Source organism: Delphinus delphis, chromosome 15 (genome assembly GCF_949987515.2).
Source record: "Delphinus delphis chromosome 15, mDelDel1.2, whole genome shotgun sequence".
Classification (NCBI taxonomy): domain Eukaryota; kingdom Metazoa; phylum Chordata; class Mammalia; order Artiodactyla; family Delphinidae; genus Delphinus; species Delphinus delphis.
In genome coordinates, this window is record NC_082697.1 from 31,860,548 (window position 1) to 31,869,787 (window position 9,240).

Sequence of the window (9,240 nt, forward strand, 5' to 3'; positions counted from 1 at the left end):
AAAGCCATGGTTTGTGGCAACCAGGCAACATGAGGCCCAGTGCAACCCTGACCCCCTCACTGAAGGAGGAAACTGAAGAACTCATCAAGGCTACAGAGAAACAATGATGAAGGAAGAACTGGGGTCAAGACCATGGCCAACAGGAAGAGGCTGAGAGCTGCACCCTTAAGTTGCTGAAAAGTTCACAGGCAGTGAGACTACTTGATTGAAGTCCTAAGTATGATTCTCCATGAGCCTATGCAGTATCCACTACTGTACCCATTACACTTGAATACTTAGATATTTCTGTATATAGTGTATATGCAAATCATGTCTACCACACTTTCTAAGATGTAGGGACTTGTCAGAGGCCATTTTTCATGAATCCGAATTTTTGCTTTTTGTGCTACCTTTAGATTTTAGGCCTGCATAACAACAACAACAACAAAAATATGAAGTAATGCAAGACATGGTTATGAAAAAACGAGTAGATGGAACTTTCCTTCATGGGGTAAGGAGGATCTTAGAGGCCACCTAGACCTGAGGTGAGGGACTTACCCGCCTGAGCTCAGAGGAGAGAATTAAGACAAAGGACAATGAGAAGCTCCCAAGAAGAGCTACATTTCCATGGAAGAAGACCTCCCCCAAAACATCCACCCTCTCCTTACCACTGCATTTAGTTGCATCAGGCTGGCATCATGCGGCATGTGGCTCCTGGGGCAGCCACTTTCTTTCTAGGTGCTTAGGCCAGAAACCCTGCCGTTGCCCTGAACTCCCTCTCTCACCCCCCACAGATGGTCCATCAGCAATCTCCTCAGCCCCACCTGACAATCCGACACTTCTCACCACCACCTTACTGGCACCCACTTCCACTCAATCACCATCTTCAGCCCTGTACTCACTGCCTGCCCTGCAGCCCTACCCTGCTCACCCTGACTTCATTCTATTCTCACACATCAACAACCAGCATGTCTCTATCCCTCCTCTATTCAAAACTCTCCAATGGCTCCTACCCCACCTCAAAGTAAAATCTACAGGCCTTCCTAGGTGCCACACAGCCTTAAATGATTCAACTCCCATTGTTATTCTCTTTCTCCTGCCTCAGGGCCTTTGCATCTGCAGTTTCCTCCCCGGGAATGTTCTTCCCCCAGATATCCATATGACTCACTTCCTTCACATCTTCACTCAAAGATGACTCAGAGCTTCCCGTTCTACATTTCCTACAATTTCAGCTCCCACGGCAACACTTAATACCCCCAATTCTGCCAGATTCTTCTTCAGAGCACAAAGTCTCATTGTCTGCCTCCACACTAGAGTGTGAGCTCTGTGTGGGGAAGAAATCTCTATGCAGCAACTGGAGCACCAAGATCGTTACCTGGCACACAGTCGGCAGTCAATACATGTATTAAATGTGGGGAGGCCTGTGAAAAGCATAAGTTGCAAGCAGACCTCAATTCTTAGAGAGACAACAATCTAGAACCGGTGACAAAACAACAGGCCAGAAATAGCAAAGCCAGGGAGAAAATGAAGAGAGTGCCACAAGGAGCACAAAGGACCAGTTTAAACCGCTTAGTAGTAGCTCACAGCTTAACCTGAAGCAGGAATGCTCCCCAGCAAAAGAAAGAAAGAAAGCCCAGACTCAGGCCCTCTGAGGAGAGAATAACTGGAAAAACAGCAGGGAATGAAAATGAATTAATGAGGTTACCTGGCACTGGGAACAGACTAGCATGTTGGGAGGTTTTTAGGCAAGGCCTGGAAACAGGTCAGGGAAGGACTGCAAAATGTTTAAGTTAGAATACCATGAGGGACTTCCCTGGTGGCGCAGTGGTTAAGAATCCGCCTGCTAATGCAGGGGACATGGGTTCAAGCCCTGGTCCAGGAAGATCCTACATGCCGCGGAGCAACTAAGCCCGTGGGCCACAACTACTGAGCCTGCACTCGAGAGCCTGTGAGCCACAACTACTGAGCCCACATGCCACAACTACTGAAGCCCGTGCACCTAGAGCCTGTGCTCCACAAAAGAAGCCACCCCAAAGAGAAGCACGAGCACGGCGACAAAGAGTAGCCCCCGCTCGCCGCCCACACGCAGCAACTAAGACCCAACACAACCAAAAATAAATAAATAATACAGCATAAGAGGATTAAATAAAGTTTTTAAAAAGCTTTCATTTACAAGTACAAAGCACTATGTAATTGCAAATTATGACTGCTGACTTTTAATTCCCTTAACCATAATGGGAAAAACCCTTAAGTCACCAGTGATGCCAGAAATGAGTACCCAAATGGATCCCCAGTTTGTCTCTGGAGACACTGAAGATGGTGGCAATAACCAACTCAGGATTTCCAGTATCCAACACACTAGACCTTAGGCTACTTGAAGGCAAAAGATTGGGTTTTAGTCAATAATATTTGGATTAACAGCACTTGTCACCAAATTAGCTGATGTACATCTAACTCATTTCTGCAATGCTATTATAAATCCACTAGCCTTTGCTACACAAACCAGATAGGCAGTGTTGCATGAAACCTAGCAAAACCCTATCCAATATTCTACACAGGTACTTTCATAAGCAGTTTTCAAACATCCTAACAGACATTAAAACTCGGCTTGGCTGTGCCACAGTCAGAAAACACAACTGCCACACAACCATCTTTGGGAGCGGGAGGGAACTACTACGAAAAGTTATTGAAATACCTAGTTTCTTTAAAAAAAAAAAAATCACTCCTCACTCCAAGCAAAGAAACCAAAAGAGAAATGCCCTGGTATTCAAAGAAAGAAGCTGGTCACCATTTTGGCAACAATATAGTCTAGAAAGCAGACAGCGCATGTTCAGGCTGTCAGGTGAAACAGGTTGTCAGCTGGACACACCTACTCACCCCCTTTTAACTAACAGGTGTGTCATGAGGGCTTACACTGTGCACACCCACTGCTGGGCCTCTAGAAGGCAGGAGACCCAAAGCTATTAAATTTTGGATGAGTGAAAAGAGACCAGTAGTGATAGGTTCACAAGTGACCCTGATAGAGTCAACCATGACCCTGTACAGAATTCAGAATTTCTGAGCCAAAAGGCCCTTTTTATAAATCTCACCAGACTCACCTTCAGGGGTCAAGTGGGCCAAGTCATATGCAAAGGTGAAAAGGCAGGTCTAGACAACTTGGAAGGGCGAGGCCCCAGTCCAACAGCATTCAAATGCAAAAATATAAAAATTAAAATGTTCCAACCATCCGTGATTCTAACCTCTGGCTTCAGAGAGGAAGAAACTGGGTGAGGGAGATCACATGCCAATTAACGACAGCTCAAATCAGACTGTGCACGTCCTCACACTGCCCAGCCTTCTCTGCACACAGACGTCCAAATATCAGCAGGGACAGCATCTTCCCCCTCCTCTCTCCCATCACTGCACGACTAAAAGTAGTCAGCAACTGCTAATGCCTCAGACCCAGAAATCCCTTATAAGTGACTTTCTTCCACCCGCAGTTGCCCTCACTTACCCTTTGGATTGACAATCAAGAATTTCCCATCAGTCATGCTTAAAACCCCCAGCCTGTAGGCCGAATCCCTATCAGCTGCCCATCAAAGGGACATCTAGAGTCATAGGAAGGAGAAATTTCTGCGCCCATAAACTAGTCACACTCGAAAATGACAATTTCTCTTTCCAGCAAGGTGGCAACAAGGGGGACGGCGACCCCCGGGGAACTAGCCAGACAGAAAGGCCCTGGGGTCGGAGCGAGAGCTCCTAAAATTACTCGGCGCAGCCACTGTAGGGGAGAAAAAAGGCAAAAATGTAAAAGGCACCCCCCTCCGCTGCCCCTCTTGATGGCCCTGCATTCCTGGGGGCACGGAGATGCCCGCGCGCACCGCCTGCGGGCGGACGGCCGACCGGAGAGCGACCCCAGGCCGCGCGGGCCGAGGGCCGGGGAAGAGGCGGCGGCGACCGGGTCCTGGGGGGGACCCCACTCGCCTCCCCGCGGCGCGGCCTGAGGGCCCGAGCGCACGGCGGCCCCGGCCGCAGACAGGGTTGAGCGCCCGGGGACCCGGCGGGGCTGCGGGTCGCCGGGCATCCCGGGGCCCCGCGGTCAGGGTGGCCGGGGGACCCCGGAAACAGGCCAGGGTGTGGGGGCGCAGGCCGCGCCGCTGACAGCGCGCGGGGGCCGTGCCTGGCCGGCCTCGTGGGCGCGGCGGGCCCCTCGCTGCCAGGCCCGGCAGGTGCGGCCCCTGGGCCGGGCGGGGGGCGCGGCGGCCCGGCTCTCACCTGGCTGCAGATCGCCGGGCTCCCGTCCTGCCGCCGCGCCTCGGCTCCGCAGTAACCGCCGCAGCCTACGGTCCCCGCAACAGCCGCCTGCAAAATGGCGCCGCGGAGGGGCGGGCCAGGGGCGGGGAGCCGCAGAGCCGCCCGCCCCCGCGCCGGCCCGGACCCACCTCCCTCTCCGCGCCCGACCCCCGCCCTCTGGCCTCCCCCGAGGGAGGGGCTCCCCCTCAGCGCCTGCCAAGCTAAGCGAGCCGCTTGGCCTCCCAGGCGCCCCCCCCTCGTCGTCCTCTCCGCCCTCCAAGTTCATTTTATTTCCCGCCCCCCTGCGTGGAAAGCGCCCCCCTTCTCCTGCCTTCCAGTCACACCTGCTTCTGGGGACCCACCTGGAATACGGAGTGCTCGCCCGGAGTCTCCCCCTCCTCGTACCCCCTTTTTACTCAGCCTGACACCGAGCCGTCATTTCTCAGTGAAGATAAGCAATCTGCGGCGCCTTGGGCTCAATGGTTTGGATGTCAAGGCGCTTTCACCGTTTCTCCAGTTAGGCTGTCAGGTTTTTTAACTTACTGGGGAAGAGGTCCTCATTACCTTATACAAACACGGTAATATAGACCGAGGCTTCTCAGACTCCCCTGAGGGTCGTGTTTAAGTGCAGGTTTTGATTCCGTGGGTCAGGGTGCAGCCCGAGATGCCGCTGGGTAAGGGCGGCTGAGCGGAAAGGCCTCAGGTAAATCCGTGGCCCTCAATCTTTAGCGCGACTTCACCTTAACTGCCTCAAGATGCACGTGGCTGGGCCCCACCCCCAGGGCTTCTGAGGCCAGAGGTGTGGAGTGAGGCTCCAGATTTTGCATTTCTGGCAAATTCCCAGGTGATGATAATGCTGTTCTCTGGGGTTTACCCTTTGCGAGCCACTACTGAAGACTATCTGAACACATGGCTAAACAAACGAACAAACAAAAACCTAATAATTAGCACTCTCATAGCACCTTCCATCTTGAGGCTGCAGTCTAGTTGCTATTACAACCGAGTAATAACCGACTAGTGCCCCAAGCAACTCGAGAGAGCTAAAGAACCGTGAACGGTGTCTGACCTTACATGGGGAGGAGCAGATTTTATCATCAGAGTTTTCTGCCTGTTTTACACAGTTTGAGGGACTGGATGTTATAGATATCACAGATATCGATGGGGGGGGCGGGGGAGTGACCATCAACTGTGGGAATTTTATAAAATAGAGAGATGTGGTCCAAGTCTTTGAGAATCAATAATGTCATCCTATTTACTTCTCTAATAACATGTATTTTTAAAATACAAGAGTTGGCTTGTAAAATTCAGTACACCCTGGAAGACCAGGTGTTTTGATCCACATTGAAGATGGAGAAAATAAAGGACAAAAATTCTGTGACCAGTGAGAAAATTCACACTGCCCTGTCCATCTAACATCTCTACCATCCTCCTATACCAGAGAGAGCCTTTTCCAGCCAACCTTTTTTTTTGGCGAGGAGGGGGTGGCGGGGGGGGTGGGGGTATCAGTGTGGAGCCACGAAGGAGGTACTAAGTGTTTTATTCAGCCAGGGATGAGATATCTCAGATAAAAGAAGGGGAGTTAACAGGACTTCCCTGGTGGTGCAGTGGTTAAGAATCCACCTGCCAATGCAGGGGACACGGGTTGGAGCCCTGATCCGGGAAGATCCCACATGCCAGGGAGCAGCCAAGCCGGTGAGCCACAACTACTGAGTGCGCTCTAGAGCCCGCGAGCCGCAACTACAGAAGCCCGCGCGCCTAGAGCCCGTGCTCTGCAACAAGAGAAGCCACCGCAGTGAGAAACCTGAGCACCGCAAGGAAGAGTAGACCCTGCTCTCCGCAACTAGAGAAAGCCCGAGTGCAGAAACGGGAGAGCTAACTATTGCATCCTCAGGGTCTCCCTCTCCCTCACTTACAGATTTTCTCTATCCTAAAAAACTTCCTCTGGCCTGGCCTCTCCCACCTTCCTGCCTGTCTTCCTTCCTATCCTCCCCATCACTCCTCAGGTGATGTCACTCTCTGCTTTCTTCGATGTCACCAGTGACCTTCTAGTTGCCAAATCCAGTTGCCTGTTTGCAGTCCTTTTCTTCCTTGATGGCTCTGTAACATTCCATTGACTTCTCCCTCTTTCTCAAAACTCTTCTCTAGCAATAATACCACTGGGTCTTACAATTTTTCCTACACCCCCCCCCACTTCCCTCTCAGAGATGTAAGAGTTACCTATGCTCACCTCTAAAAATGTTTGTTTTCCTTAATATCTCCTTTCTCTCCATCTTTTCCCCTGCCCTGTCCTCCAAAGATCAGCCATCTCCTCATGACTCCCAAATCTCTCTCCAGACCAGACAGACATCTTTCTGAACTTCTAGGCACACATTTCCAATTGTCCTCCAGATAACCTCTCCTTGATATTATCCAGGAATTTTTTTTTTTTAGAATTTTTCTTTTTAATATTTGTTTATTTATTTATTTATTTTGGCTGCGCCGGGTCTTCGTTGAGGCACGCGGGATCTTCATTGTAACATGCGGACTTCTTAGTAGCAGCATGCAAACTCTTAGTTGTGGCATGCAGGATCTAGTTCCCCGACCAGGGATCTAACCCAGGCCCGCGGAGTTTTCTCACCAGGGAAGTCCCCAGGAATTTTAAATATGGCACCTCCACTGCTGAACTCTTTATCCTCCTCTCACAAACTTGCTTCTATCTGAGGTTTCTCATTTTGCCACCAGAAACTTTGAAATCAACTTTGACTTTGACTGTCACCTATGGTCAGCTGGAGTGGGAAAGTGTGTCTGGAATTCTCTTCTCTGTGTCCACCATCCCAAACCCTCACTTGTTCTTCCTCAGACTGTTGAAAAAACTTCTCTCTCGCCTCTTGGCCTCAAGAGTTATCTCCCAAAGCCATCATTGTAATCATCTCAAAGCACAGAACTGACCACCTCACACCCCTCCTAGAAATTCTTCAGGGCCTCCTGGTCTACAGAAAAACTGGGTAAAAAGAAACAGTATAGACAGGACAGCATTCAAGACCCATCTCTGTCGTCTCCAGCTGCTTTTCTTTTTTTTCTGTACAAAGTACTACTTTTTACTGCTGGCAGACTGGAGTTGATGTCAGAGGCTGACCCTGACTTCAACATTGCCAGGGTTTTTGTGAGGATTAAAATGCTTATTTAGTGCTTGAATACATCCGTATTTATATATAATTATTTTTATCATCAATTATTAATTCAAAAAATACATGAATATTTTCCTATTAATTTCCTTTTATTTCCTATTCATTTTCCTTTCCTATTAGAGTTGGTACAAGCAGGGTTTTTTCCTCCCCCACTCCATTCTCTAAACTAAATCAACAGAATTTATCAAGAACATCTTGTGTCCTGGATAATTTGATTGAAATTTCTGTCATTTCCAGGCTGTTTTATTTTTGAGAGGTAATTGTAGCTCGGGGCTATCTTTACAATATTTATTTCCAATATCTCTCTGGAGTCTGGAACTGAGGTCGGCAAAGCGAGAATACCAGCATCCAGGTGGTGAGCAGGCAGGAAAGAGCTAGCCTGAGGCCTGGAGGGACATGTGCTTAGTGGTTGATCACTACAGAACACAACCCAGTCCCTCTCTGAGGACTGGGGCCTCTATTCCCCAAAAAGGAACAAAAATTTAGTCATCATTACATCATTTTCCACCCATCAGATTGGCAAAGATTAATAACATCCAAGGTTGGTTATGGCAAAGGGAAATGAATCCTCTCAAAATCTGTGGGAGGAAGTCTAAATTGGTCTGCCCTTTCTGGAATAGGATTTAGAGATATCTGTCTGTTTAAATGCACATATATCTGTTAAAATATCTGTTTAAATGCATGCACCCTTAACCCAGAATACAAGTTCAGGGAATTTACCTGACACAAACACACACTGGAGAGCACAGGGATTTATGACTGAGGATGCTCAAGGAGACATGTCCCCTGCCCCTTCAGCCTCCTCCATGTCCCCATTTGCTCAGCAGCCCCTCCTGACCTCAGATCCCTCCCTCCTCAGCCCCTCTCACCCCCACACCCAGCGCAGCTGAAGCCCAGCCCTGTCAGCCACAAAGACGCTGGTATTCTCTCCACCAAGCCCAGCCCTCCTGCCGAGGCAGCCTTAGCCTCTTATCTGCTGACTCCTTGCAGATTTCTCACCTGCACTCCCAGCCTCTCCTTGTACCTTGAGGACACTGTTACCTGACTGCTGGTACCCACAGCTGTCTCTCTTGGTGGTCAGCCTGGTGATGAAGATGTCATCTTATGGTACATCTATACATAGAATATTTTTTGACCTTAAAAAGGAATGAAATTCTGATATGTGCTACAACCAGGATGATTCTTGAAGACATTAGGCTAAGTGAAAGAAGTCAGATACAAAAGGACAAAGACCACCCTTTATAAGTCCCTCACAGGTGAACTTTGTTACCCATCCCCATCAACCTCAAATTCCCTATCTGTCCATACTCCCTACTTGCTTCCTGCTCCCAGGAGACCATTCATGAGCGGTGTGTTCCCTCTTCCCAGCCTCTGGACTAAAGAGCCCTCTGAGGCCTCCCTCCCTCAGCTGTCCTCCTGCCCTGCATTCCGGCACTGACCACTCCTTTCTAAAACCTGCCTCCTTCCCAGTTCATGTACCTCTCTCCCCTTCTCAGCTCAGCTTCTGGAAAGAGCTGCCTCCAGTCCCTGTCTCCTCATCCTGACATCCCTCCTCTCTTCACCGTCTGGCAATCTGGTTCTGTCCCTATTTTCCTCTGAAACTGCCCAGGTAGATTAGCCATTTCCTCCAAACTGCACAATCCAAGGGATCTTTTCTGTACGCATGTTACTAGAACTTTCTGGAGGCATTTGGCATAGCTAGTGCTATGTTCCCTCAGGAAAAGTTCTCTTTCCTTGGCTTTGTGGCTGCATTTCCTTCTGGTTCTTCTACATCTCTGACCATTTTTTTTTCTGTCTCCTTCTCAGATTCCTTTTCCTCCTG

The 9,240-nt window shown here is 49.5% G+C and overlaps 1 protein-coding gene across 1 annotated transcript in view; it reads right to left on the reverse strand.

Annotated features, from left to right (window-relative positions):
* SLC23A2 (solute carrier family 23 member 2) overlaps window positions 1-4,323 on the reverse strand; it is a 147,914-nt gene extending 143,591 nt beyond the window's left edge. The window contains exon 1 of the mRNA XM_060031194.1: window positions 4,234-4,323. The gene's annotated coding sequence lies outside the window, so the exon portion shown is untranslated. The remainder of the gene's footprint in view (window positions 1-4,233) is intronic.
* Window positions 4,324-9,240: the final 4,917 nt, after the last annotated feature.